The sequence below is a fragment of the Brassica rapa genome, unplaced genomic scaffold, assembly GCF_000309985.2.
Source record: "Brassica rapa cultivar Chiifu-401-42 unplaced genomic scaffold, CAAS_Brap_v3.01 Scaffold0389, whole genome shotgun sequence".
Classification (NCBI taxonomy): Eukaryota; Viridiplantae; Streptophyta; class Magnoliopsida; order Brassicales; family Brassicaceae; genus Brassica; species Brassica rapa.
The window spans coordinates 29,135-49,577 of NW_022610331.1; the positions used below are offsets into that span (position 1 = coordinate 29,135).

At 47.9% G+C, this 20,443-nt stretch overlaps 32 non-coding genes and 1 pseudogene across 32 annotated transcripts; all 33 read right to left on the reverse strand.

Moving 5' to 3' along the window:
• Positions 1-3,682: 3,682 nt before the first annotated feature.
• LOC117130285 lies at positions 3,683-3,801 on the reverse strand. Its single transcript, XR_004453722.1, has one exon. It is a non-coding gene; the product is annotated as a 5S ribosomal RNA (ribosomal RNA).
• A 396-nt stretch (positions 3,802-4,197) lies between these two features.
• On the reverse strand, positions 4,198-4,316 carry LOC117130288. Its single transcript, XR_004453725.1, has one exon. It is a non-coding gene; the product is annotated as a 5S ribosomal RNA (ribosomal RNA).
• Positions 4,317-4,707: 391 nt separating this feature from the next.
• LOC117130295 lies at positions 4,708-4,826 on the reverse strand. The gene has a single exon (XR_004453732.1). It is a non-coding gene; the product is annotated as a 5S ribosomal RNA (ribosomal RNA).
• Positions 4,827-5,207: 381 nt separating this feature from the next.
• On the reverse strand, positions 5,208-5,326 carry LOC117130314. Its single transcript, XR_004453749.1, has one exon. It is a non-coding gene; the product is annotated as a 5S ribosomal RNA (ribosomal RNA).
• Positions 5,327-5,723: 397 nt separating this feature from the next.
• LOC117130317 lies at positions 5,724-5,842 on the reverse strand. Its single transcript, XR_004453752.1, has one exon. It is a non-coding gene; the product is annotated as a 5S ribosomal RNA (ribosomal RNA).
• Positions 5,843-6,238: 396 nt separating this feature from the next.
• On the reverse strand, positions 6,239-6,357 carry LOC117130306. The gene has a single exon (XR_004453741.1). It is a non-coding gene; the product is annotated as a 5S ribosomal RNA (ribosomal RNA).
• A 379-nt stretch (positions 6,358-6,736) lies between these two features.
• Positions 6,737-6,854, reverse strand: LOC117130286. Its single transcript, XR_004453723.1, has one exon. It is a non-coding gene; the product is annotated as a 5S ribosomal RNA (ribosomal RNA).
• Positions 6,855-7,254: 400 nt separating this feature from the next.
• LOC117130294 lies at positions 7,255-7,374 on the reverse strand. Its single transcript, XR_004453731.1, has one exon. It is a non-coding gene; the product is annotated as a 5S ribosomal RNA (ribosomal RNA).
• Positions 7,375-7,770: 396 nt separating this feature from the next.
• Positions 7,771-7,888, reverse strand: LOC117130281. Its single transcript, XR_004453718.1, has one exon. It is a non-coding gene; the product is annotated as a 5S ribosomal RNA (ribosomal RNA).
• A 382-nt stretch (positions 7,889-8,270) lies between these two features.
• Positions 8,271-8,389, reverse strand: LOC117130307. The gene has a single exon (XR_004453742.1). It is a non-coding gene; the product is annotated as a 5S ribosomal RNA (ribosomal RNA).
• A 399-nt stretch (positions 8,390-8,788) lies between these two features.
• LOC117130292 lies at positions 8,789-8,906 on the reverse strand. The gene has a single exon (XR_004453729.1). It is a non-coding gene; the product is annotated as a 5S ribosomal RNA (ribosomal RNA).
• A 398-nt stretch (positions 8,907-9,304) lies between these two features.
• On the reverse strand, positions 9,305-9,423 carry LOC117130345. Its single transcript, XR_004453780.1, has one exon. It is a non-coding gene; the product is annotated as a 5S ribosomal RNA (ribosomal RNA).
• Positions 9,424-9,804: 381 nt separating this feature from the next.
• On the reverse strand, positions 9,805-9,923 carry LOC117130308. Its single transcript, XR_004453743.1, has one exon. It is a non-coding gene; the product is annotated as a 5S ribosomal RNA (ribosomal RNA).
• Positions 9,924-10,323: 400 nt separating this feature from the next.
• On the reverse strand, positions 10,324-10,442 carry LOC117130266. The gene has a single exon (XR_004453703.1). It is a non-coding gene; the product is annotated as a 5S ribosomal RNA (ribosomal RNA).
• A 398-nt stretch (positions 10,443-10,840) lies between these two features.
• On the reverse strand, positions 10,841-10,959 carry LOC117130258. The gene has a single exon (XR_004453695.1). It is a non-coding gene; the product is annotated as a 5S ribosomal RNA (ribosomal RNA).
• A 341-nt stretch (positions 10,960-11,300) lies between these two features.
• Positions 11,301-11,419, reverse strand: LOC117130327. Its single transcript, XR_004453762.1, has one exon. It is a non-coding gene; the product is annotated as a 5S ribosomal RNA (ribosomal RNA).
• Positions 11,420-11,820: 401 nt separating this feature from the next.
• Positions 11,821-11,939, reverse strand: LOC117130268. The gene has a single exon (XR_004453705.1). It is a non-coding gene; the product is annotated as a 5S ribosomal RNA (ribosomal RNA).
• A 398-nt stretch (positions 11,940-12,337) lies between these two features.
• LOC117130259 lies at positions 12,338-12,456 on the reverse strand. Its single transcript, XR_004453696.1, has one exon. It is a non-coding gene; the product is annotated as a 5S ribosomal RNA (ribosomal RNA).
• Positions 12,457-12,836: 380 nt separating this feature from the next.
• Positions 12,837-12,955, reverse strand: LOC117130309. The gene has a single exon (XR_004453744.1). It is a non-coding gene; the product is annotated as a 5S ribosomal RNA (ribosomal RNA).
• Positions 12,956-13,346: 391 nt separating this feature from the next.
• On the reverse strand, positions 13,347-13,465 carry LOC117130269. The gene has a single exon (XR_004453706.1). It is a non-coding gene; the product is annotated as a 5S ribosomal RNA (ribosomal RNA).
• A 397-nt stretch (positions 13,466-13,862) lies between these two features.
• Positions 13,863-13,981, reverse strand: LOC117130260. The gene has a single exon (XR_004453697.1). It is a non-coding gene; the product is annotated as a 5S ribosomal RNA (ribosomal RNA).
• A 381-nt stretch (positions 13,982-14,362) lies between these two features.
• On the reverse strand, positions 14,363-14,481 carry LOC117130311. Its single transcript, XR_004453746.1, has one exon. It is a non-coding gene; the product is annotated as a 5S ribosomal RNA (ribosomal RNA).
• Positions 14,482-14,881: 400 nt separating this feature from the next.
• LOC117130270 lies at positions 14,882-15,000 on the reverse strand. The gene has a single exon (XR_004453707.1). It is a non-coding gene; the product is annotated as a 5S ribosomal RNA (ribosomal RNA).
• A 397-nt stretch (positions 15,001-15,397) lies between these two features.
• Positions 15,398-15,516, reverse strand: LOC117130271. The gene has a single exon (XR_004453708.1). It is a non-coding gene; the product is annotated as a 5S ribosomal RNA (ribosomal RNA).
• Positions 15,517-15,913: 397 nt separating this feature from the next.
• LOC117130318 lies at positions 15,914-16,032 on the reverse strand. The gene has a single exon (XR_004453753.1). It is a non-coding gene; the product is annotated as a 5S ribosomal RNA (ribosomal RNA).
• Positions 16,033-16,432: 400 nt separating this feature from the next.
• LOC117130272 lies at positions 16,433-16,551 on the reverse strand. The gene has a single exon (XR_004453709.1). It is a non-coding gene; the product is annotated as a 5S ribosomal RNA (ribosomal RNA).
• Positions 16,552-16,949: 398 nt separating this feature from the next.
• LOC117130304 lies at positions 16,950-17,067 on the reverse strand (annotated as a pseudogene).
• A 359-nt stretch (positions 17,068-17,426) lies between these two features.
• LOC117130319 lies at positions 17,427-17,545 on the reverse strand. Its single transcript, XR_004453754.1, has one exon. It is a non-coding gene; the product is annotated as a 5S ribosomal RNA (ribosomal RNA).
• A 401-nt stretch (positions 17,546-17,946) lies between these two features.
• On the reverse strand, positions 17,947-18,065 carry LOC117130273. The gene has a single exon (XR_004453710.1). It is a non-coding gene; the product is annotated as a 5S ribosomal RNA (ribosomal RNA).
• A 398-nt stretch (positions 18,066-18,463) lies between these two features.
• On the reverse strand, positions 18,464-18,582 carry LOC117130274. Its single transcript, XR_004453711.1, has one exon. It is a non-coding gene; the product is annotated as a 5S ribosomal RNA (ribosomal RNA).
• A 397-nt stretch (positions 18,583-18,979) lies between these two features.
• On the reverse strand, positions 18,980-19,096 carry LOC117130296. The gene has a single exon (XR_004453733.1). It is a non-coding gene; the product is annotated as a 5S ribosomal RNA (ribosomal RNA).
• Positions 19,097-19,496: 400 nt separating this feature from the next.
• On the reverse strand, positions 19,497-19,614 carry LOC117130290. Its single transcript, XR_004453727.1, has one exon. It is a non-coding gene; the product is annotated as a 5S ribosomal RNA (ribosomal RNA).
• Positions 19,615-20,012: 398 nt separating this feature from the next.
• On the reverse strand, positions 20,013-20,131 carry LOC117130261. The gene has a single exon (XR_004453698.1). It is a non-coding gene; the product is annotated as a 5S ribosomal RNA (ribosomal RNA).
• Between the last annotated feature and the right edge of the window lie 312 nt (positions 20,132-20,443).

A 20,443-nucleotide genomic window follows, 5' to 3' on the forward strand; every position in this document is an offset into this window, starting at 1 on the left:
CGCAATGTTTTTATCTTCCCGTCCGCGCCGGGAAACTTGATGCACTGATGGTAGGTGGAAGGGACAGCTTGCATCGAGTGTAACCAAGTAGTACCGAGTATAGCGTGATACGGAGCTTTTGTGCTAACGACGGCGAATTTGACCGTTCGAGTAACACCGCATGCGCGCACCGGGAGGCGGATCTTTCCCAAGATGGTTTCGGATGACCCGTTAAATCCTGTTAGCGTTCTGGAGGACGCTTTTATGTCGTCGAGGTCGACTCCCATCTTCTGCAGAGTTCCTCGGAAGATGAGGTCAACGGAACTCCCGGTGTCAATAAGGATCTTGGTGACATCATACTCTCCAATTCCGAGGACGACGAGGAGGGGATCATTATGGGGCGCGTGAACACCTTCAGCGTCATCTGATGAGAAGGTTATTGGAGGATGACTCGACGGTTTACTCGGCCACTTCTGGGACGTCGTGACTTGTCGACGATAGTCTTTCACGGAACGGACTGAGTCGCCGCTAGGGGAACCCCCCATGATGACGTTTAAAGACTGTCCCGTTTGGACTCGCTTGGAGTTCAGTAAGGCGCGGAGGTCTTTTGGTACGCTGGTATCAGGAGGTGGAAGTTGAGGTTGACCGTTAGCTCGTTCCAACTGTCGTCGTAAGTCTGTTGATTTTGACTTGTTAAGCTTCACGCGGAGATCGCTTACTCCGGCATTGAGTTTGTCTCGGAGGTCGCCGACTGGCCCTTCGTTGTTGTTGCCAACGCTTGTCGAGATGCGCCGAGACTTTCGTGCATCTAGCATCGTCCGGAGATCTCTGCGTGTGGTATCGCTTCCATTTTCCGGTGCGAGCCGCCGTTTAAGGCTGTCTCTCAGGTCTCCGGGTACAGGCGAATCGTCATTATCTTCGTCGGACGACAAGGATTGCTGAGAGAGTATAACCTCAATGCGTCTGCGATTAGCCGGATGCTCTTCGTCAGCTGAGGAGTCTCCCCCGCCGTTATCCCTTGGGGTTTCTTCCTCGTCGTCTCGTTGCGGAGCGTCGTTTTGTCGACCTCTGCCAGTGGCTTTGCGCTGGGACCTTCGTTCTTTGTTCTTGCTCCAGCTCTTACCGTTCTTTGGTTTGGCTTTCAATGGCTCAAACTTAAACTCGCCGCTTGCAAGGGACGAGAGGTAATGCGCGTAGAGAGATTTGCATTCTGAGGTATCGTGTCCTTTGACGTCGTGATACTTGCAATGCTTGGTGAGGTCGACGGTCCGGGAAGGTCCTGCTGCTGATCCGACTCCAGCTGCGGGTTGGGTGGTGCAAACAGAATCGACTTTTTGGTCGGATGACTCGAGTTCTCTTACCCACTTGTTCCACCCCTCCCCGCGAACTACGAGAGTGGAGATTGGTGCGTTATTCTCGTTCACGACATACATGTAACCATCCTTGGGACCGTTTTTGTCGTTTGGAGCGTGTTGGCGCGGTTCTTGTCGCGCATTTGCGTTCTTAGCCGCTGGAGCCTTGGGTGCGCTCATCTTGCTGAGGATTGCGTTGGTGTCCTCCTCCATTCGGATGAAGTTATCGGAGCGTGCGATAGCGTCTTGGGGCGACTTGGTTGGATTCTGGTACAGGTCTTCTCGGAACTTGGAGTGGACCCACAAGGTGTTGCGCAATGCATCGATAGCGATTCCGTCTGGGATCTCAATCTTCGACACTACGGCTTTGAATTTCTCCATGTAGTCGCGCAAGCTCTGGTCCTTTTTCTGATTGAGGTTCCATAGGCTGGACGCGGTGGCGCTGCGCTTTGTGAACATGATGTATGTCTTGAGAAAAGCTGCTGATAGGTCGCGGAAACATCCGATTGAGTTCTCCTCCAACTGGGAGAACCAAGTCAGGGCTTGCTCGTGAATAGTCTCGACGAACAGCTGGCAGTAACCTGCGTCCCTTTCGTCGTCGGGGAGACGAGCTCGCGCCATCGCGATGTTAAAAGCGGTCATATGTTCTACCGGGTCTCCGCCGGGCTTGTACTCAGGTAGGCGCAGCTTTTCTATCTTTCCGAGTTGGACGCTAGTTAGCGCGCGAGTAAAAGGAGTGCGCGAGGTTGCGGCGAGTACGCTCTCTATTTGCGGAGCTGCGCTGGTTACATGGTGGATCTTCTCTCCCATTTGTTGAAGGCTGAGTTTGAGCTCGGCGAGCTCGCGTATTGTCGTGAGATCTGAGCCTGCTGGGGGAGCGTCTGCGAGAAAGGCTTCGTTAGGCTCCGAGTCGTCAGAGATATGGTCGACTCCGGCTGCCGTAGGATTTGTGTTGAAGAGGCGGCGGCGTGTCAGCTGGGGACGGCTCGTTTGTCCCTCAGGGGCTGTGAGCGCCGCGACCAACGCAGCGAGTTGGTCGTTGGTTGTCTTTTGGACTTCGTCTTGGCGGGCGAGTCGAGCCATGACGGAGCTCATGAATTCTGAGGTGATGGGCGGCGCGGCCGCAGGCGTAGGCGTCGGTTCCTCGCCTGGGGCGCCGAAGGCGGCGTCGTCTTGAGCCATGTAGATCTAGAACGTTGCTTTAGTCAGCCCCACGGTGGGCGCCAATTGTTTGTACAGGATTCGGTCGATTAGAATGATAACTTAGAAAATGGGGTGACTAAAGACGTTTTTATTAGAATCAACACAGTGGGTTACATGACTGATCAAAGGTAAGGAGACAAGATCAGAGGTTTAAACGACAAGATCAAAGAGATGATTAGGAAACCCTAAATCTAGCCGCTTAGTATGTGATTTGTCCCAAAAGTCCTCTTTTCGTTGCCTCCTCCTTCTCTCTTATAGTGCCCTTCTGCGTGGTGCCCTAATCGCGCCTATCCTTTGGGCCTTGTCGCCCAAAGGCCGAGTATGTGGGCCTTAGTACTGTTTCATCCAAGCCGAGTATAGCTGATCGGCTTAGCTGACCGGCTTAAAGTACTCTGAGGTGAGCTGACGTCTCTAGCCGCTAAGCCGACTAAGCTTGATCGACCTTGTCGGGCTAGGGCCTGTTATGTGATGGGCCTTGTGGAGGGATGTAATCCATCTCCTACACCGCCCTTGATGGTTTCTGGGCCTTTCCGAAATGGTTTGTGGGTGGCGTAGTTCCTCACGATTCAAAAGTTATGGGTTTTCCAAAGCTAGAATCGTTTTAGATCCAAAAACAAAATAAAAAAGGGTGCAACACGAGGATTCCCGGGAGGTCACCCATCCAGTACTCACTCTCACGGCCAAGCACGCTTTAACTGGCGGAGTTCTGATGGGATCCGGTGCAATTAGTGCTGGTATGATCGACCTGTTACTACATGACTCGCGATTCCATATGTCCTTTCGTTCCGACAATTCGAGTGGATGGCGTGGGACCCACAAGATTTGTTGGCATTTTTTTTTCTCGAACGAAAGTGCGTCGAGATTGATGTAGAACACAACAACAACAACAACAACAACAACAAACACTCGAAAAAACGCATCGCGACTATTTTACGCTCCGTAAATTTCAGCAGCCCGTTTGAGGGTCAAAACGGCTGAATTTGGGGCCAAAAAATCGTGACGTCCTTTAACCGCCCTTGATGGTTTCTGGGCCTTTCCGAAATGGTGCTGTGGGCGGCGTAGTTCCTCACGGTTCAAAAGTTATGGGTTTTCAAGTTATGGGTTTTCCAAAGCTAGAATCGTTTTAGATCCAAAAACAAAATAAAAAAGGGGTGCAACACGAGGACTTCCCGTGAGGTCACCCATCCTAGTACTACTCTCGCCCAAGCATGCTTGACTGCGGAGTTCTGATGGGATCCGGTGCATTAGTGCTGGTATGATCACACCCGTTAATACATGACTCGCTATTCCATATGTCCTTTCGTTCCTACAATTCGAGTGGATGGCGTGGGACCCACAAGATTTGTTGGCATTTTTTTTCTCGAACGAAAGTGCGTCGAGATTGATGTAGAACACAACAACAACAGCAACAACAACAAACACTCGAAAAAACGCATCGCGACTATTTTACGCTCCGTAAATTTCAGAAGCCGGTTTGAGGGTCAAAACGGCTGAAATTGGTGCCGAAAAATCGCGACGTCCTTTAACCGCCCTTGATGGTTTCTGGGCCTTTCCGAAATGGTGCTGTGGGCGGCGTAGTTCCTCACGGTTCAAAAGTTATGGGTTTTCAAGTTATGGTTTTCCAAAGCTAGAATCGTTTTAGATCCAAAAACAAAATAAAAAAGGGGTGCAACACGAGGACTTCCCGGGAGGTCACCCATCCTAGTACTACTCTCGCCCAAGCACACTTAACTGCGGAGTTCTGATGGGATTCGGTGCATTAGTGCTGGTATGATCGCACCAGTTAGTACATGACTCGCGATTCCATATGTCCTTTCGTTCCGACAATTCGAGTGGATGGCGTGGGACCCACAAGATTTGTTGGCATTTTTTTTTCTCGAACGAAAGTGCGTCGAGATTGATGTAGAACACAACACAACAACAACAACAAACACTCGAAAAACGCATCGCGACTATTTTACGCTCCGTAAATTTCAGCAGCCCGTTTGAGGGTCAAAACGGCTGAATTTGGGGCCGGAAAATCGTGACGCCCTTTAACCGCCCTTGATGGTTTCTGGGCCTTTCCGAAATGGTGCTGTGGGCGGTGTAGTTCCTCACGGTTCAAAAGTTATGGGTTTTCAAGTTATGGGTTTTCCAAAGCTAGAATCGTTTTAGATCCAAAAACAAAATAAAAGGGGTGCAACACGAGGACTTCCCGTGAGGTCACCATTCCTAGTACTACTCTCGCCCAAGCACGCTTAACTGCGGAGTTCTGATGGGATCCGGTGCATTAGTGCTGGTATGATCACACCCGTTAATACATGACTCGCGATTCCATATGTCCTTTCGTTCCGACAATTCGAGTGGATGGCGTGGGACCCACAAGATTTGTTGGCATTTTTTTTCTCGAACGAAAGTGCGTCGAGATTGATGTAGAACACAACAACAACAGCAACAACAACAAACACTCGAAAAAACGCATCGCGACTATTTTACGCTCCGTAAATTTCAGAAGCCCGTTTGAGGGTCAAAACGGCTGAAATTGGTGCCGAAAAATCGCGACGTCCTTTAACCGCCCTTGATGGTTTCTGGGCCTTTCCGAAATGGTGCTGTGGGCGGCGTAGTTCCTCACAGTTCAAAAGTTATGGGTTTTCCAAAGCTAGAATCGTTTTAGATCCAAAAACAAAATAAAAAAGGGTGCAACACGAGGACTTCCCGGGAGGTCACCCATCCTAGTACTACTCTCGCCCAAGCACGCTTAACTGCGGAGTTCTGATGGGATCCGGTGCATTAGTGCTGGTATGATCGCACCCGTTAGTACATGACTCGCGATTCCATATGTCCTTTCGTTCCGACAATTCGAGTGGATGGCGTGGGACCCACAAGATTTGTTGGCATTTTTTTTCTCGAACGAAAGTGCGTCGAGATTGATGTAGAACACAACAACAACAACAACAACAACAAACACTCGAAAAAACGCATCGCGACTATTTTACGCTCCGTAAATTTCAGCAGCCCGTTTGAGGGTCAAAACGGCTGAATTTGGGGCCGAAAAATCGTGACGCTCTTTAACCGCCCTTGATGGTTTCTGGGCCTTTCCGAAATGGTGCTGTGGGCGGCGTAGTTCCTCACGGTTCAAAAGTTATGGGTTTTCAAGTTATGGGTTTTCCAAAGCTAGAATCGTTTTAGATCCAAAAACAAAATAAAAAAGGGGTGCAACACGAGGACTTCCCGTGAGGTCACCCATCCTAGTACTACTCTCGCCCAAGCACGCTTAACTGCGGAGTTCTGATGGGATCCGGTGCATTAGTGCTGGTATGATCGCACCCGTTAGTACATGACTCGCGATTCCATATGTCCTTTCGTTCCGACAATTCGAGTGGATGGCGTGGGACCCACAAGATTTGTTGGCATTTTTTTTCTCGAACGAAAGTGCGTCGAGATTGATGTAGAACACAACAACAACAACAACAACAACAAACACTCGAAAAAACGCATCGCGACTATTTTACGCTCCGTAAATTTCAGCAGCCCGTTTGAGGGTCAAAACGGCTGAATTTGGGGCCGAAAAATCGTGACGTCCTTTAACCGCCCTTGATGGTTTCTGGGCCTTTCCGAAATGGTGCTGTGGGCGGCGTAGTTCCTCACGGTTCAAAAGTTATGGGTTTTCAAGTTATGGGTTTCCAAAGCTAGAATCGTTTTAGATCCAAAAACAAAATAAAAAAGGGGTGCAACACGAGGACTTCCCGGGAGGTCACCCATCCTAGTACTACTCTCGCCCAAGCACGCTTAACTGCGGAGTTCTGATGGGATCCGGTGCATTAGTGCTGGTATGATCGCACCCGTTAGTACATGACTCGCGATTCCATATGTCCTTTCGTTCCGACAATTCGAGTGGATGGCGTGGGACCCACAAGATTTGTTGGCATTTTTTTTCTCGAACGAAAGTGCGTCGAGATTGATGTAGAACACAACAACAACAGCAACAACAACAAACACTCGAAAAAACGCATCGCGACTATTTTACGCTCCGTAAATTTCAGAAGCCCGTTTGAGGGTCAAAACGGCTGAAATTGGTGCCGAAAAATCGCGACGTCCTTTAACCGCCCTTGATGGTTTCTGGGCCTTTCCGAAATGGTCTGTGGGCGGCGTAGTTCCTCACGATTCAAAAGTTATGGTTTTCCAAAGCTAGAATCGTTTTAGATCCAAAACAAAATAAAAAAGGGGTGCAACACGAGGACTTCCCGGGAGGTCACCCATCCTAGTACTACTCTCGCCCAAGCACGCTTACTGCGGAGTTCTGATGGGATCCGGTGCATTAGTGCTGGTATGATCGCACCCGTTAGTACATGACTCGCGATTCCATATGTCCTTTCGTTCCGACAATTCGAGTGGATGGCGTGGGACCCACAAGATTTGTTGGCATTTTTTTTTCTCGAACGAAAGTGCGTCGAGATTGATGTAGAACACAACAACAACAACAACAACAACAACAAACACTCGAAAAAACGCATCGCGACTATTTTACGCTCCGTAAATTTCAGCAGCCCGTTTGAGGGTCAAAACGGCTGAATTTGGGGCCGAAAAATCGTGACGTCCTTTAACCGCCCTTGATGGTTTCTGGGCCTTTCCGAAATGGTGCTGTGGGCGGCGTAGTTCCTCACGGTTCAAAGTTATGGGTTTTCAAGTTATGGGTTTTCCAAAGCTAGAATCGTTTTAGATCCAAAAACAAAATAAAAAAGGGGTGCAACACGAGGACTTCCCGTGAGGTCACCCTTCCTAGGTACTACTCTCGCCCAAGCACGCTTAACTGCGGAGTTCTGATGGGATCCGGTGCATTAGTGCTGGTATGATCGCACCCGTTAGTACATGACTCGCGATTCCATATGTCCTTTCGTTCCGACAATTCGAGTGGATGGCGTGGGACCCACAAGATTTGTTGGCATTTTTTTTCTCGAACGAAAGTGCGTCGAGATTGATGTAGAACACAACAACAACACAACAACAACAAACACTCGAAAAAACGCATCGCGACTATTTTACGCTCCGTAAATTTCAGCAGCCCGTTTGAGGGTCAAAACGGCTGAATTTGGGGCCGAAAAATCGTGACGTCCTTTAACCGCCCTTGATGGTTTCTGGGCCTTTCCGAAATGGTGCTGTGGGCGGCGTAGTTCCTCACGGTTCAAAAGTTATGGGTTTTCAAGTTATGGGTTTTCCAAAGCTAGAATCGTTTTAGATCCAAAAACAAAAATAAAAAGGGGTGCAACACGAGGACTTCCCGTGAGGTCACCCTCCTGGTACTACTCTCGCCCAAGCACGCTTAACTGCGGAGTTCTGATGGGATCCGGTGCATTAGTGCTGGTATGATCACACCCGTTAATACATGACTCGCGATTCCATATGTCCTTTCGTTCCGACAATTCGAGTGGATGGCGTGGGACCCACAAGATTTGTTGGCATTTTTTTTCTCGAACGAAAGTGCGTCGAGATTGATGTAGAACACAACAACAACAGCAACAACAACAAACACTCGAAAAAACGCATCGCGACTATTTTACGCTCCGTAAATTTCAGAAGCCCGTTTGAGGGTCAAAACGGCTGAAATTGGTGCCGAAAAATCGCGACGTCCTTTAACCGCCCTTGATGGTTTCTGGGCCTTTCCGAAATGGTGCTGTGGGCGGCGTAGTTCCTCACGATTCAAAAGTTATGGGTTTTCCAAAGCTAGAATCGTTTTAGATCCAAAAACAAAATAAAAAAGGGGTGCAACACGAGGACTTCCCGGGAGGTCACCCATCCTAGTACTACTCTCGCCCAAGCACGCTTAACTGCGGAGTTCTGATGGGATCCGGTGCATTAGTGCTGGTATGATCGCACCCGTTAGTACATGACTCGCGATTCCATATGTCCTTTCGTTCCGACAATTCGAGTGGATGGCGTGGGACCCACAAGATTTGTTGGCATTTTTTTTTCTCGAACGAAAGTGCGTCGAGATTGATGTAGAACACAACACACAACAACAACAACAACAAACACTCGAAAAAACGCATCGCGACTATTTTACGCTCCGTAAATTTCAGCAGCCCGTTTGAGGGTCAAAACGGCTGAATTTGGGGCCGAAAAATCGTGACGTCCTTTAACCGCCCTTGATGGTTTCTGGGCCTTTCCGAAATGGTGCTGTGGGCGGCGTAGTTCCTCACGGTTCAAAAGTTATGGGTTTTCAAGTTATGGGTTTTCCAAAGCTAGAATCGTTTTAGATCCAAAAACAAAATAAAAAAGGGGTGCAACACGAGGACTTCCCGTGAGGTCACCCTTCCTGTACTACTCTCGCCCAAGCACGCTTAACTGCGGAGTTCTGATGGGATCCGGTGCATTAGTGCTGGTATGATCGCACCCGTTAGTACATGACTCGCGATTCCATATGTCCTTTCGTTCCGACAATTCGAGTGGATGGCGTGGGACCCACAAGATTTGTTGGCATTTTTTTTTCTCGAACGAAAGTGCGTCGAGATTGATGTAGAACACAACAACAACAACAACAACAACAAACACTCGAAAAAACGCATCGCGACTATTTTACGCTCCGTAAATTTCAGCAGCCCGTTTGAGGGTCAAAACGGCTGAATTTGGGGCCGAAAAATCGTGACGTCCTTTAACCGCCCTTGATGGTTTCTGGGCCTTTCCGAAATGGTGCTGTGGGCGGCGTAGTTCCTCACGGTTCAAAAGTTATGGGTTTTCAAGTTATGGGTTTTCCAAAGCTAGAATCGTTTTAGATCCAAAAACAAAATAAAAAAGGGGTGCAACACGAGGACTTCCCGTGAGGTCACCCTTCCTGGTACTACTCTCGCCCAAGCACGCTTAACTGCGGAGTTCTGATGGGATCCGGTGCATTAGTGCTGGTATGATCGCACCCGTTAGTACATGACTCGCGATTCCATATGTCCTTTCGTTCCGACAATTCGAGTGGATGGCGTGGGACCCACAAGATTTGTTGGCATTTTTTTTCTCGAACGAAAGTGCGTCGAGATTGATGTAGAACACAACAACAACAACAACAACAACAAACACTCGAAAAAACGCATCGCGACTATTTTACGCTCCGTAAATTTCAGAAGCCCGTTTGAGGGTCAAAACGGCTGAAATTGGTGCCGAAAAATCGCGACGTCCTTTAACCGCCCTTGATGGTTTCTGGGCCTTTCCGAAATGGTCTGTGGGCGGCGTAGTTCCTCACGATTCAAAAGTTATGGGTTTTCCAAAGCTAGAATCGTTTTAGATCCAAAAACAAAATAAAAAAGGGGTGCAACACGAGGACTTCCCGGGAGGTCACCCATCCTAGTACTACTCTCGCCCAAGCACGCTTAACTGCGGAGTTCTGATGGGATCCGGTGCATTAGTGCTGGTATGATCGCACCCGTTAGTACATGACTCGCGATTCCATATGTCCTTTCGTTCCGACAATTCGAGTGGATGGCGTGGGACCCACAAGATTTGTTGGCATTTTTTTTTTCGAACGAAAGTGCGTCGAGATTGATGTAGAACACAACAACAACAACAACAACAACAACAAACACTCGAAAAAACGCATCGCGACTATTTTACGCTCCGTAAATTTCAGCAGCCCGTTTGAGGGTCAAAACGGCTGAATTTGGGGCCGAAAAATCGTGACGTCCTTTAACCGCCCTTGATGGTTTCTGGGCCTTTCCGAAATGGTGCTGTGGGCGGCGTAGTTCCTCACGGTTCAAAAGTTATGGGTTTTCAAGTTATGGGTTTTCCAAAGCTAGAATCGTTTTAGATCCAAAAACAAAATAAAAAAGGGGTGCAACACGAGGACTTCCCGTGAGGTCACCCTTCCTGGTACTACTCTCGCCCAAGCACGCTTAACTGCGGAGTTCTGATGGGATCCGGTGCATTAGTGCTGGTATGATCGCACCAGTTAGTACATGACTCGCGATTCCATATGTCCTTTCGTTCCGACAATTCGAGTGGATGGCGTGGGACCCACAAGATTTGTTGGCATTTTTTTTTCTCGAACGAAAGTGCGTCGAGATTGATGTAGAACACAACAACAACAACAACAACAACAAACACTCGAAAAAACGCATCGCGACTATTTTACGCTCCGTAAATTTCAGCAGCCCGTTTGAGGGTCAAAACGGCTGAATTTGGGGCCGAAAAATCGTGACGTCCTTTAACCGCCCTTGATGGTTTCTGGGCCTTTCCGAAATGGTGCTGTGGGCGGCGTAGTTCCTCACGGTTCAAAAGTTATGGGTTTTCAAGTTATGGGTTTTCCAAAGCTAGAATCGTTTTAGATCCAAAAACAAAATAAAAAAGGGGTGCAACACGAGGACTTCCCGTGAGGTCACCCTTCCTGGTACTACTCTCGCCCAAGCACGCTTAACTGCGGAGTTCTGATGGGATCCGGTGCATTAGTGCTGGTATGATCACACCCGTTAATACATGACTCGCAATTCCATATGTCCTTTCGTTCCGACAATTCGAGTGGATGGCGTGGGACCCACAAGATTTGTTGGCATTTTTTTTCTCGAACGAAAGTGCGTCGAGATTGATGTAGAACACAACAACAACAGCAACAACAACAAACACTCGAAAAAACGCATCTCGACTATTTTACGCTCCGTAAATTTCAGAAGCCCGTTTGAGGGTTTAACCGCCCTTGATGGTTTCTGGGCCTTTCCGAAATGGTCTGTGGGTGGCGTAGTTCCTCACGATTCAAAAGTTATGGGTTTTCCAAAGCTAGAATCGTTTTAGATCCAAAAACAAAATAAAAAAGGGGTGCAACACGAGGACTTCCCGGGAGGTCACCCATCCTAGTACTATTCTCGCCCAAGCACGCTTAACTGCGGAGTTCTGATGGGATCCGGTGCATTAGTGCTGGTATGATCGCACCCGTTAGTACATGACTCGCGATTCCATATGTCCTTTCGTTCCGACAATTCGAGTGGATGGCGTGGGACCCACAAGATTTGTTGGCATTTTTTTTTCTCGAACGAAAGTGCGTCGAGATTGATGTAGAACACAACAACAACAACAACAACAACAACAAACACTCGAAAAAACGCATCGCGACTATTTTACGCTCCGTAAATTTCAGCAGCCCGTTTGAGGGTCAAAACGGCTGAATTTGGGGCCGAAAAATCGTGACGTCCTTTAACCGCCCTTGATGGTTTCTGGGCCTTTCCGAAATGGTGCTGTGGGCGGCGTAGTTCCTCACGGTTCAAAAGTTATGGGTTTTCAAGTTATGGGTTTTCCAAAGCTAGAATCGTTTTAGATCCAAAAACAAAATAAAAAAGGGGTGCAACACGAGGACTTCCCGTGAGGTCACCCTTCCTGGTACTACTCTCGCCCAAGCACGCTTAACTGCGGAGTTCTGATGGGATCCGGTGCATTAGTGCTGGTATGATCGCACCAGTTAGTACATGACTCGCGATTCCATATGTCCTTTCGTTCCGACAATTCGAGTGGATGGCGTGGGACCCACAAGATTTGTTGGCATTTTTTTTTCTCGAACGAAAGTGCGTCGAGATTGATGTAGAACACAACAACAACAACAACAACAACAAACACTCGAAAAAACGCATCGCGACTATTTTACGCTCCGTAAATTTCAGCAGCCCGTTTGAGGGTCAAAACGGCTGAATTTGGGGCCGAAAAATCGTGACGTCCTTTAACCGCCCTTGATGGTTTCTGGGCCTTTCCGAAATGGTGCTGTGGGCGGCGTAGTTCCTCACGGTTCAAAAGTTATGGGTTTTCAAGTTATGGGTTTTCCAAAGCTAGAATCGTTTTAGATCCAAAAACAAAATAAAAAAGGGGTGCAACACGAGGACTTCCCGTGAGGTCACCCTTCCTGGTACTACTCTCGCCCAAGCACGCTTAACTGCGGAGTTCTGATGGGATCCGGTGCATTAGTGCTGGTATGATCACACCCGTTAGTACATGACTCGCGATTCCATATGTCCTTTCGTTCCGACAATTCGAGTGGATGGCGTGGGACCCACAAGATTTGTTGGCATTTTTTTTCTCGAACGAAAGTGCGTCGAGATTGATGTAGAACACAACAACAACAGCAACAACAACAAACACTCGAAAAAACGCATCGCGACTATTTTACGCTCCGTAAATTTCAGCAGCCCGTTTGAGGGTCAAAACGGCTGAAATTGGGCCGAAAAATCGCGACGTCCTTTAACCGCCCTTGATGGTTTCTGGGCCTTTCCGAAATGGTCTGTGGGCGGCGTAGTTCCTCACGATTCAAAAGTTATGGGTTTTCCAAAGCTAGAATCGTTTTAGATCCAAAAACAAAATAAAAAAGGGGTGCAACACGAGGACTTCCCGGGAGGTCACCCATCCTAGTACTACTCTCGCCCAAGCACGCTTAACTGCGGAGTTCTGATGGGATCCGGTGCATTAGTGCTGGTATGATCGCACCCGTTAGTACATGACTCGCGATTCCATATGTCCTTTCGTTCCGACAATTCGAGTGGATGGCGTGGGACCCACAAGATTTGTTGGCATTTTTTTTTTCGAACGAAAGTGCGTCGAGATTGATGTAGAACACAACAACAACAACAACAAACACTCGAAAAAACGCATCGCGACTATTTTACGCTCCGTAAATTTCAGCAGCCCGTTTGAGGGTCAAAACGGCTGAATTTGGGGCCGAAAAATCGTGACGTCCTTTAACCGCCCTTGATGGTTTCTGGGCCTTTCCGAAATGGTGCTGTGGGCGGCGTAGTTCCTCACGGTTCAAAAGTTATGGGTTTTCAAGTTATGGGTTTTCCAAAGCTAGAATCGTTTTAGATCCAAAAACAAAATAAAAAAGGGGTGCAACACGAGGACTTCCCGTGAGGTCACCCTTCCTGGTACTACTCTCGCCCAAGCACGCTTAACTGCGGAGTTCTGATGGGATCCGGTGCATTAGTGCTGGTATGATCGCACCAGTTAGTACATGACTCGCGATTCCATATGTCCTTTCGTTCCGACAATTCGAGTGGATGGCGTGGGACCCACAAGATTTGTTGGCATTTTTTTTCTCGAACGAAAGTGCGTCGAGATTGATGTAGAACACAACAACAACAACAACAACAACAAACACTCGAAAAAACGCATCGCGACTATTTTACGCTCCGTAAATTTCAGCAGCCCGTTTGAGGGTCAAAACGGCTGAATTTGGGGCCGAAAAATCGTGACGTCCTTTAACCGCCCTTGATGGTTTCTGGGCCTTTCCGAAATGGTGCTGTGGGCGGCGTAGTTCCTCACGGTTCAAAAGTTATGGGTTTTCAAGTTATGGGTTTTCCAAAGCTAGAATCGTTTTAGATCCAAAAACAAAATAAAAAAGGGGTGCAACACGAGGACTTCCCGTGAGGTCACCCTTCCTGGTACTACTCTCGCCCAAGCACGCTTAACTGCGGAGTTCTGATGGGATCCGGTGCATTAGTGCTGGTATGATCACACCCGTTAATACATGACTCGCTATTCCATATGTCCTTTCGTTCCTACAATTCGAGTGGATGGCGTGGGACCCACAAGATTTGTTGGCATTTTTTTTCTCGAGCGAAAGTGCGTCGAGATTGATGTAGAACACAACAACAACAGCAACAACAACAAACACTCGAAAAAACGCATCGCGACTATTTTACGCTCCGTTAATTTCAGCAGCCCGTTTGAGGGTCAAAACGTCTGAAATTGGTGCCGAATAATCGCGACGTCCTTTAACCGCCCTTGATGGTTTCTGGGCCTTTCCGAAATGGTCTGTGGGCGGCGTAGTTCCTCACGATTCAAAAGTTATGGGTTTTCCAAAGCTAGAATCGTTTTAGATCCAAAAACAAAATAAAAAAGGGGTGCAACACGAGGACTTCCCGGGAGGTCACCCATCCTAGTACTACTCTCGCCCAAGCACGCTTAACTGCGGAGTTCTGATGGGATCCGGTGCATTAGTGCTGGTATGATCGCACCCGTTAGTACATGACTCGCGATTCCATATGTCCTTTCGTTCCGACAATTCGAGTGGATGGCGTGGGACCCACAAGATTTGTTGGCATTTTTTTTTCTCGAACGAAAGTGCGTCGAGATTGATGTAGAACACAACACAACAACAACAACAACAACAAACACTCGAAAAAACGCATCGCGACTATTTTACGCTCCGTAAATTTCAGCAGCCCGTTTGAGGGTCAAAACGGCTGAATTTGGGGCCGAAAAATCGTGACGTCCTTTAACCGCCCTTGATGGTTTCTGGGCCTTTCCGAAATGGTGCTGTGGGCGGCGTAGTTCCTCACGGTTCAAAAGTTATGGGTTTTCAAGTTATGGGTTTTCCAAAGCTAGAATCGTTTTAGATCCAAAAACAAAATAAAAAAGGGGTGCAACACGAGGACTTCCCGTGAGGTCACCCTTCCTGGTACTACTCTCGCCCAAGCACGCTTAACTGCGGAGTTCTGATGGGATCCGGTGCATTAGTGCTGGTATGATCGCACCAGTTAGTACATGACTCGCGATTCCATATGTCCTTTCGTTCCGACAATTCGAGTGGATGGCGTGGGACCCACAAGATTTGTTGGCATTTTTTTTCTCGAACGAAAGTGCGTCGAGATTGATGTAGAACACAACAACAACAACAACAACAACAAACACTCGAAAAAACGCATCGCGACTATTTTACGCTCCGTAAATTTCAGCAGCCCGTTTGAGGGTCAAAACGGCTGAATTTGGGGCCGAAAAATCGTGACGTCCTTTAACCGCCCTTGATGGTTTCTGGGCCTTTCCGAAATGGTGCTGTGGGCGGCGTAGTTCCTCACGGTTCAAAAGTTATGGGTTTTCAAGTTATGGGTTTTCCAAAGCTAGAATCGTTTTAGATCCAAAAACAAAATAAAAAAGGGGTGCAACACGAGGACTTCCCGTGAGGTCACCCTTCCTGGTACTACTCTCGCCCAAGCACGCTTAACTGCGGAGTTCTGATGGGATCCGGTGCATTAGTGCTGGTATGATCGCACCAGTTAGTACATGACTCGCGATTCCATATGTCCTTTCGTTCCGACAATTCGAGTGGATGGCGTGGGACCCACAAGATTTGTTGGCATTTTTTTTCTCGAACGAAAGTGCGTCGAGATTGATGTAGAACACAACAACAACAACAACAACAACAAACACTCGAAAAAACGCATCGCGACTATTTTACGCTCCGTAAATTTCAGCAGCCCGTTTGAGGGTCAAAACGGCTGAATTTGGGGCCGAAAAATCGTGACGTCCTTTAACCGCCCTTGATGGTTTCTGGGCCTTTCCGAAATGGTGCTGTGGGCGGCGTAGTTCCTCACGGTTCAAAAGTTATGGGTTTTCAAGTTATGGGTTTTCCAAAGCTAGAATCGTTTTAGATCCAAAAACAAAATAAAAAAGGGGTGCAACACGAGGACTTCCCGTGAGGTCACCCATCCTAGTACTACTCTCGCCCAAGCACGCTTAACTGCGGAGTTCTGATGGGATCCGGTGCATTAGTGCTGGTATGATCGCACCCGTTAGTACATGACTCGCGATTCCATATGTCCTTTCGTTCCGACAATTCGAGTGGATGGCGTGGGACCCACAAGATTTGTTGGCATTTTTTTTTTCGAACGAAAGTGCGTCGAGATTGATGTAGAACACAACAACAACAACAACAACAACAACAAACACTCGAAAAAACGCATCGCGACTATTTTACGCTCCGTAAATTTCAGCAGCCCGTTTGAGGGTCAAAACGGCTGAATTTGGGGCCGAAAAATCGTGACGTCCTTTAACCGCCCTTGATGGTTTCTGGGCCTTTCCGAAATGGTGCTGTGGGCGGCGTAGTTCCTCACGGTTCAAAAGTTATGGGTTTTCAAGTTATGGGTTTTCCAAAGCTAGAATCGTTTTAGATCCAAAAACAAAATAAAAAAGGGGTGCAACACGAGGACTTCCCGTGAGGTCACCCTTCCTGGTACTACTCTCGCCCAAGCACGCTTAACTGCGGAGTTCTGATGGGATCCGGTGCATTAGTGCTGGTATGATCGCACCAGTTAGTACATGACTCGCGATTCCATATGTCCTTTCGTTCCGACAATTCGAGTGGATGGCGTGGGACCCACAAGATTTGTTGGCATTTTTTTTTCTCGAACGAAAGTGCGTCGAGATTGATGTAGAACACAACAACAACAACAACAACAACAAACACTCGAAAAAACGCATCGCGACTATTTTACGCTCCGTAAATTTCAGCAGCCCGTTTGAGGGTCAAAACGGCTGAATTTGGGGCCGAAAAATCGTGACGTCCTTTAACCGCCCTTGATGGTTTCTGGGCCTTTCCGAAATGGTGCTGTGGGCGGCGTAGTTCCTCACGGTTCAAAAGTTATGGGTTTTCAAGTTATGGGTTTTCCAAAGCTAGAATCGTTTTAGATCCAAAAACAAAATAAAAAAGGGGTGCAACACGAGGACTTCCCGTGAGGTCACCCTTCCTGGTACTACTCTCGCCCAAGCACGCTTAACTGCGGAGTTCTGATGGGATCCGGTGCATTAGTGCTTCGCGATTCCATATGTCCTTTCGTTCCGACAATTCGAGTGGATGGCGTGGGACCCACAAGATTTGTTGGCATTTTTTTTCTCGAACGAAAGTGCGTCGAGATTGATGTAGAACACAACAACAACAACAACAACAACAAACATTCGAAAAAACGCATCGCGACTATTTTACGCTCCGTAAATTTCAGCAGCCCGTTTGAGGGTCAAAACGGCTGAATTTGGGGCCGAAAAATCGCGACGTCCTTTAACCGCCCTTGATGGTTTCTGGGCCTTTCCGAAATGGTGCTGTGGGCGGCGTAGTTCCTCACGGTTCAAAAGTTATGTTATGGTTTTCCAAAGCTAGAATCGTTTTAGATCCAAAAACAAAATAAAAAAGGGGTGCAACACGAGGACTTCCCGTGAGGTCACCCATCCTAGTACTACTCTCGCCCAAGCACGCTTAACTGCGGAGTTCTGATGGGATCCGGTGCATTAGTGCTGGTATGATCGCACCCGTTAGTACATGACTCGCGATTCCATATGTCCTTTCGTTCCGACAATTCGAGTGGATGGCGTGGGACCCACAAGATTTGTTGGCATTTTTTTTTCTCGAACGAAAGTGCGTCGAGATTGATGTAGAACACAACAACAACAACAACAACAACAACAAACACTCGAAAAAACGCATCGCGACTATTTTACGCTCCGTAAATTTCAGCAGCCCGTTTGAGGGTCAAAACGGCTGAATTTGGGGCCGAAAAATCGTGACGTCCTTTAACCGCCCTTGATGGTTTCTGGGCCTTTCCGAAATGGTGCTGTGGGCGGCGTAGTTCCTCACGGTTCAAAAGTTATGGGTTTTCAAGTTATGGGTTTTCCAAAGCTAGAATCGTTTTAGATCCAAAAACAAAATAAAAAAGGGGTGCAACACGAGGACTTCCCGTGAGGTCACCCTTCCTGGTACTACTCTCGCCCAAGCACGCTTAACTGCGGAGTTCTGATGGGATCCGGTGCATTAGTGCTGGTATGATCGCACCAGTTAGTACATGACTCGCGATTCCATATGTCCTTTCGTTCCGACAATTCGAGTGGATGGCGTGGGACCCACAAGATTTGTTGGCATTTTTTTTTCTCGAACGAAAGTGCGTCGAGATTGATGTAGAACACAACAACAACAACAACAACAACAAACACTCGAAAAAACGCATCGCGACTATTTTACGCTCCGTAAATTTCAGCAGCCCGTTTGAGGGTCAAAACGGCTGAATTTGGGGCCGAAAAATCGTGACGTCCTTTAACCGCCCTTGATGGTTTCTGGGCCTTTCCGAAATGGTGCTGTGGGCGGCGTAGTTCCTCACGGTTCAAAAGTTATGGGTTTTCAAGTTATGGGTTTTCCAAAGCTAGAATCGTTTTAGATCCAAAAACAAAATAAAAAAGGGGTGCAACACGAGGACTTCCCGTGAGGTCACCCTTCCTGGTACTACTCTCGCCCAAGCACGCTTAACTGCGGAGTTCTGATGGGATCCGGTGCATTAGTGCTGGTATGATCGCACCAGTTAGTACATGACTCGCGATTCCATATGTCCTTTCGTTCCGACAATTCGAGTGGATGGCGTGGGACCCACAAGATTTGTTGGCATTTTTTTTCTCGAACGAAAGTGCGTCGAGATTGATGTAGAACACAACAACAACAACAACAACAACAAACACTCGAAAAAACGCATCGCGACTATTTTACGCTCCGTAAATTTCAGCAGCCCGTTTGAGGGTCAAAACGGCTGAATTTGGGGCCGAAAAATCGTGACGTCCTTTAACCGCCCTTGATGGTTTCTGGGCCTTTCCGAAATGGTGCTGTGGGCGGCGTAGTTCCTCACGGTTCAAAAGTTATGGGTTTTCAAGTTATGGGTTTTCCAAAGCTAGAATCGTTTTAGATCCAAAAACAAAATAAAAAAGGGGTGCAACACGAGGACTTCCCGTGAGGTCACCCTCCTGTACTACTCTCGCCCAAGCACGCTTAACTGCGGAGTTCTGATGGGATCCGGTGCATTAGTGCTGGTATGATCGCACCCGTTAGTACATGACTCGCGATTCCATATGTCCTTTCGTTCCGACAATTCGAGTGGATGGCGTGGGACCCACAAGATTTGTTGGCATTTTTTTTTCTCGAACGAAAGTGCGTCGAGATTGATGTAGAACACAACACAACAACAACAACAACAACAAACACTCGAAAAAACGCATCGCGACTATTTTACGCTCCGTAAATTTCAGCAGCCCATTTGAGGGTCAAAACGGCTGAATTTGGGGCCGAAAAATCGTGACGTCCTTTAACCGCCCTTGATGGTTTCTGGGCCTTTCCGAAATGGTGCTGTGGGCGGCGTAGTTCCTCACGGTTCAAAAGTTATGGGTTTTCAAGTTATGGGTTTTCCAAAGCTAGAATCGTTTTAGATCCAAAAACAAAATAAAAAAGGGGTGCAACACGAGGACTTCCCGTGAGGTCACCCATCCTGTACTACTCTCGCCCAAGCACGCTTAACTGCGGAGTTCTGATGGGATCCGGTGCATTAGTGCTGGTATGATCGCACCCGTTAGTACATGACTCGCGATTCCATATGTCCTTTCGTTCCGACAATTCGAGTGGATGGCGTGGGACCCACAAGATTTGTTGGCATTTTTTTTTCTCGAACGAAAGTGCGTCGAGATTGATGTAGAACACAACAACAACAACAACAACAACAAACACTCGAAAAAACGCATCGCGACTATTTTACGCTCCGTAAATTTCAGCAGCCCGTTTGAGGGTCAAAACGGCTGAATTTGGGGCCGAAAAATCGTGACGTCCTTTAACCGCCCTTGATGGTTTCTGGGCCTTTCCGAAATGGTGCTGTGGGCGGCGTAGTTCCTCACGGTTCAAAAGTTATGGGTTTTCAAGTTATGGGTTTTCCAAAGCTAGAATCGTTTTAGATCCAAAAACAAAATAAAAAAGGGGTGCAACACGAGGACTTCCCGTGAGGTCACCCTTCCTGGTACTACTCTCGCCCAAGCACGCTTAACTGCGGAGTTCTGATGGGATCCGGTGCATTAGTGCTGGTATGATCACACCCGTTAGTACATGACTCGCGATTCCATATGTCCTTTCGTTCCGACAATTCGAGTGGATGGCGTGGGACCCACAAGATTTGTTGGCATTTTTTTTCTCGAACGAAAGTGCGTCGAGATTGATGTAGAACACAACAACAACAGCAACAACAACAAACACTCGAAAAAACGCATCGCGACTATTTTACGCTCCGTAAATTTCAGCAGCCCGTTTGAGGGTCAAAACGGCTGAATTTGGGGCCGAAAAATCGTGACGTCCTTTAACCGCCCTTGATGGTTTCTGGGCCTTTCCGAAATGGTCTGTGGGCGGCGTAGTT